The sequence below is a fragment of the Salvia splendens genome, chromosome 7, assembly GCF_004379255.2.
Source record: "Salvia splendens isolate huo1 chromosome 7, SspV2, whole genome shotgun sequence".
In the NCBI taxonomy this organism is placed as follows: domain Eukaryota; kingdom Viridiplantae; phylum Streptophyta; class Magnoliopsida; order Lamiales; family Lamiaceae; genus Salvia; species Salvia splendens.
In genome coordinates, this window is record NC_056038.1 from 10,147,049 (window position 1) to 10,153,678 (window position 6,630).

The following is a 6,630-nucleotide window of genomic DNA, read 5'->3' on the forward strand; positions in this document are numbered from 1 at the left end:
TTCCCTTAATTATGCGAAGGGTGATTAGGTAAAATAAAAAAAATAGTAGTACTCCTTTAATTAATTACGCGCTACTATCACAAGTTCTTAAACACAAATATGTAAATATTGTTATAGACATAGTAGTATTAAATTGTTTTGGGTTTAGTTATAGGTAGGATAGATATATATAGTTCTCGCGAGTGATGATATGGATGTGTGATGAATGAAATAATTGAATGTATTTGACAATGAGATGTGGTGATAAAGATAAGACACGCACACGAGCTTGACCACGAAATTATGTCGTGTAGCTTTGTAGCTAAATTGGACGCTTTAATCACTTTACACTCTAATTTGTGTATACCAAAATCGACATCCCATGTAGATAGGGTCAATATTCAAATTATGTTATTTCCTCTCTAAAGTTTGACCCCTCCACAACCACTTCCTCCTAATTTCTGGATAAGCCCACCAATTATTCTGTTTTATAGTAGGACTATAAAAAAAATGCCATCTTTCTTTCTTTATTCACCTCATCAAAATTAAATCATGAATATTGGTCGATTTTGAACATGCAATACCACTTTAATATATATAGTACTATAACAAACTATGACGTTTCTTATTTACAATTCACATGATCAACCGATTTATAGTTAATTAGAAGGAGAAACTTTACTTGTCCAAGTTTTTTCATCTGAATAATTCCAATCAAATTAGTGGAGTATTAATTTTACTTGCATAGCATATGACATATTACCAACTACTCCTATCGTTTTAGGGTTTGAAAACCCTACATTGAGTGTATAACAATAAGTATTATGTGTATAGATTAAAAGAAACTAAGTACTCTCTTGTGTTTGGATCGAATGTGAATGAAATTGCGATTTTAGGAAAAATCAAAAGAGGAAAGTTTTAAAATTTGGATTTTAAAAATTGGGGAAAAAAAGAAAACACATAAAATTTATCTATTTACCGGCAAATACTTTAAAAAAGCTTATTGAAATTAACAATAAATGATGTACAGATACGTACTATATAGCTAATTATAGCCCATCAGAATGACTAGTTTCCGACCAATATTTTCAAACATACAACTTGGTTACTTTGATCGACAATTTTCAACGTAACAACCTTAGGCAATTATGCATATCATAAATTTTAAAATGTAGTCGCTTTAATATCGAGACAATGAACTAGAAGTCGAGATGCATGTGATGTGATATTGATAATGACATTCTAAAACTGTATGACATGTACGAATTAAGTTATTGTGTTATCTATGGCAGCTAAGCATTTTATTTTTATCATAAACGACTGAAAGTTTAATATCGCTGGAAGTTAGGGATGGATAATATAAAGTTTTTATATATACCTAAACCAGATATCATCAACTATAAGAGCATCTCCAATGCTCCTCCTGCCACATCATCAGGACAAGCTACTGGACAAGCAACAGGTTAGCCACAATAAACAAAACTATAAAAAACAAATAATTAACAATCACACAAAATATAGAATTTAATTTACGACACAGATACGGAAAAATTCAATAATAATATTTAAATTTTAAAAAGTACATTAATTAAAACAAGCGTTACTCATTTCACGTTGTTGCTTTTGTACAGAAATTAAGTGAGAGAGAAAACTCGTTAAAACAAGCGGTGCGAATGAAAATGACGTGCAAATCGCGTATATATAGTGTTTCGAATATTAAAAAAAAGTGTTGGCCGATCGTTCGCCGATCGCCCGCCTACAATGGCGGCCAGCCGACCGGCGAGCGGATCGGCCAGCGCCCGAGAATCGGCGTCCGCTCGCCGATTTTTTCACCGATTTGGCGCCAGCCGACTCCAATGGTTCGGCGAGCGGACCGGCCAGCGCCGTGAATCGGCTAGCCGGTCCGCTAGCCGCCATTAGAGATGCTCTAACCACCAATATTTTTTTGCCTGCAACTTTCTCCTGTCTAAATAAAATGTCAACTATCAATTGTCTTTGCACTAATTTTTTAATATCTTGTAATAAAATCTAATAATTGCTAAAAATATCTTAACTATCGATCATCTGTCATCTTAAAGTTCACAAGCACTATCAAAGTATCAATATTATAATACTCACACTGGAAGATTAAGTTCTGTTAATACCTTAAAAAAGTTTTCCAACTCCAAAAAAGTGTAGGCTCGACCAACTAACAACAGTCGATAAATCCCGAAAATCTCAAAAATAGAGAGTTATCGCTTATGCATAGGCACGAACAAAGAGCAACTTCTACTTCTAGAGTAGAGGGGAACATGAATTACTCAGAAGCACACAATAAAGAGTGGAACTCCAAAACAAAGTGCATATTCTCTCCTAGCTTCTATCATCATCCCAACATATATCCCCATACATTATCTGAGATATAGATATGATAAAAATCATTCTAGGTGTAGTAAATTACAATACTTTTTAAAATCCACAACACTTTTAATAATATTTTTATAAAAATGATAATAATTGTAAATCATAAAAAGATCGTCTAACTAGTTCCTACACACTATTCTTTTAACGTACATCAAATAATTACTCACTAATTAAATAGCAATCAAGGATCAATTAAGCAATAATGATGACTCCATTAGCCATGTAAGTATAAGTGCTCACGAGGAGGCTATATAGGCATATGTATTCCATGTTTTTAAAATATAGTTTAAATATGGAAATGAATGTTGAGAATAATTGAAATTGTCCATTTGCTTAGGATATAATTTAATGGGGGCCTTAGAGATTTAATATATGAAGTGAAAAGAAAGTTGTTCCACATACCACCAATTACCTTTTAATTATGTGATGGCGTAATTTCAAAAAGATGTCTGTGGTAGGGTATGGATCTCAGTTTCCAGCCAAATGCAATTAATTTGAATATTAGGCTGCACTTATGCTAAATTTCATTTTTTGTTATTGATTTTTTTTGTGAAGCTCAAACACAAATATCTTTGACAACATGCAAAAGATGATGATGAGAAGGGTGAAGTTTTGGAAACAAAGGTTGAGAATAAGCATCAACAATCATTTTCCACATGTGCTTGAGTTTGTCGTCAAAAACTAATCCTTTGACAGTAAAACCCACTTCAACTTCAACTGTCCACAAACGACTATGTAGCACAAAATGCGGTAATTTCTAGCTACCTAAAGGAGATGTTGCTAATATAGATTGTCCATGCCAATTCTCCATTAAATAATTGATATAGAAAATAATTTTTCAATTTATTGAAGATGGGTTATTATGAGCAAACTAGATCGCATCGATTGCCTCCACTTTGCATATTGTAATTATAATTTACTCATAAATATTTTTCAAGTGTATTTCTGAAGGTGGATGTGGTGATTATGTTACTAATAATTTTGTGGAGGAACATAACAATTCTACGATTGAAGTTCCGGTTAAACGATGAATAAATTTAAATACATAGTACTATTAAATTCGGCAAGGCGCTTAAGTATGAGATTGTAATACAATACTAGTATACTAGTCCAACTATGATTGGTTTGGCAAAATTGTTAGGCAGTTTGGTAAGATAGATAACTCATACTCCCCCTCCCTCTGTTTCATAAAAATATGTGTATTTTTCATTTTCATCCGCTCCATAAAAATATGAGGATTTTCATTTATGGAAAGTTATCCTAATTTATATTCTTATACATCAAGTTATTTACAACTTATATCACCACTAAAACACTAATGATAATGGAGTCTCACCACTAAAATTATTTTAACTATCATTCTACTCATTTTCTCTTAGTTTACCAATTTTGTCTTAATTCTCGTGTCTTATCATATGCTCATATTTTTATGGGACGAATGGAGTATATCTTGAAGTTATTACTAAAAATAATTTAAAATGTGTGTTCTTATTGTATTTTGTTTATTTATTTTTTCTACCCAAATAATACTCCTTGTATTGCATATACTTAAAACTCATACTGCGTACTAATATTGTAATGGTGTAGTATTTTTGCAAAGTTAATCCTATATTCCCAACAATTTCCAGATTTAAGGCTTGATTTGATATTTTGGAATTGAGATACTGGAATTGGAGTATTTAATTTCATATAAATGTTTGGTATTTAGATTTGGATTTCCAATTGAATTAAGATTCTAATTCATCCAAATTCAACCATTTGAATTTTATATCCGAAGCAAATAATTAAAATTCCCACATTCACACACCACATAAAAATAGTACACTTGCACACGCACTTTCAAAATACACATATGTCACAAACACATAGCTCACAACACATACACACACAATTCCCACGTACAATGTACACAAACACACATACACTGCCCAGACACTATCCACACACATATTGCACTCACTCACATACAACTACACACGCTGCACATAATACACAAACTACACACAAATGCACGCACACACACTGCAATTTGGATCCCCTGCTGATGAGAGAAGCACAACATAAAAAGTTGTTCCAATCAATCAAATATCTCCTGCCGTGCTTCTCTCCATAGCAGGGGATCCAAATCTCACACACTGCACATATAAACACCACACAATGTGTGTATTCTGTGTTGGTGGGGTTGCATAATTTTTTCAAATTCAATTTCAATGGTATCTAAAGAAAGGATTTAGAATTTATTTATAATAATAAAATTCTTTTAAATACAATTTCATAAAATTTTAATTTTATTTATTTTCATAAATTCTAATTTCAATTTCATAGACAGAACGGATCCTAAGGGCATCCGCAACGTTGCGGTCCCTAGCAGCGAGACAGCGTTCCGAGCTTCGTCTCGTCCCCAGCCCGTCCCGAAACTCATCGTGGAGAGACACTTGGCGAGCTGTCTCGCCACGCGTGTTTGCGATGTGGCGAGCTGCGGTTCGTCCGTGATGCCCACTCGCGGTCCTAAGGGCATACGCAACGCGTCTCGTTGCGGTCCCTATCTCGTCTCGGAGAGACGAGACGGCAGCGAGACAGCGTTGCGAGCTCCGTCTTGTCCCCAGCCCGTCCCGAAACTCGTCGCGGAGAGACACTTGGCGAGGTGTCTCGCCACGCTCGTTGGCGACGTGGCGAGCTGCGGTTCGTCCGTGACGCCCACTCGCGGTCCTAAGGGCATCCGCAACGCGTCACGTTGCGGTCCCTATCTTGTCTCAGAGAGACGAGACGGCGGTGAGACAGCGTTGCGAGCTCTGTCTCGTCCCTAGCCCGTCCCGAAACTCGTCGCGGAGAGACACTTGGTGAGTTGTCTCGCCACGCGCGTTGGCGACGTGGCGAGTTGCGGTTCGTCCGTGACGCCCACTCGCCGGCCCGCGAGTGGGCGTCGTTTATTTCAGTTGAAAATGTATTTTTTATTGTTTTGTTTAAATTCAGAAAAAATTCAAAAAAATAAAAAAAAAATCTCAAAATTATACTAGCCGTTTATAGCCATTTTTTTACATTTTTTTTATTTTTTTTTTGAATTTTTTTTAAGCCTCCAATCACTTCTATAAATATCAAAGCATTCCCACAAATTAATCCACAAAAAAAAAACTTTATATTCTCACTCAAACACTCTACATTCTTCATCTCAAAACATTATTTTTCAAACACTCTAAATTTAATCCATTCATGGATCCATTTGAGTAATTGCGTCGAATAATGGAAGAATCGCTAGCAGAAGATCGACGTCGGGAGGAGGAGGAAGTCGCGGCGCCTCAAAGGAGATCCCGGACTTACATCCATCGTAACTGGGAGGAAGTCGCCGCAAAGTTGGTACGCAACTACTTTTGTGACAACCCGGTATGGGGAGAAAACTACTTCCGCCGCCGTTTCCGCATGCGGAAACGGCTATTTATGCGCATCGCAAATACATTGGCAGCCCGGGAAGAGTTCTTTCAAGAAGGGTTCGATGTCGTTGGCCGTCCCAGTCACACGAAGCTGCAGAAATGTACTGCAGCAATCCGTCAGCTTGCTACTGGACAAATGACGGATGTGTTCGACGAATACCTGCACATTGGGGAAAGCACTGGGAGAATGTGTTTGATAAACTTCTGCAAAGGCGTCCGGGCAGCCATCACCGACGAATTTCTCCGAAAGCTAATCACGACAGATTGTCAGGTTCTGTTCCGACTTCACGAAGAAGTGCACGGATTCCCCGGGATGCTTGGCAGCGTCGATTGCATGCATTGGCAATGGAAGAATTGCCCTGTGGCGTGGAGTGGGTCATACACGAGCGGCCACAAAGGCACCCACCCCACCGTTATACTCGAGGCCGTTGCCGACTACCGGCTATGGATTTGCATGCGTATTTTGGGGTCCCCAGATCGAACAACGATGTCAACGTTCTCAACCAATCCGACCTCTTCACCGAAGCGCCGGCCATCAACTTCATCGCTAACAACCGCCAGTATAAAATGGGGTACTATCTTGCCGACGACATCTATCCGAAGTGGCCAACCTTCGTGAAGACCTTCAACAGGTCTTTGAACGAAAAACATGCTCTTTTTGCGCAGAAGCAAGAGGCTGCTCGCAAGGATGTGGAGAGAGCGTTCGGGGTTCTCCAAGCTCTCTTCAACATTATCAAAGCCCCGGCTCGTACGTGGTTTATGGAGAATATGGTCGACATCATGTATACGTGCATAATCATGCACAACATGATTGTCGCCG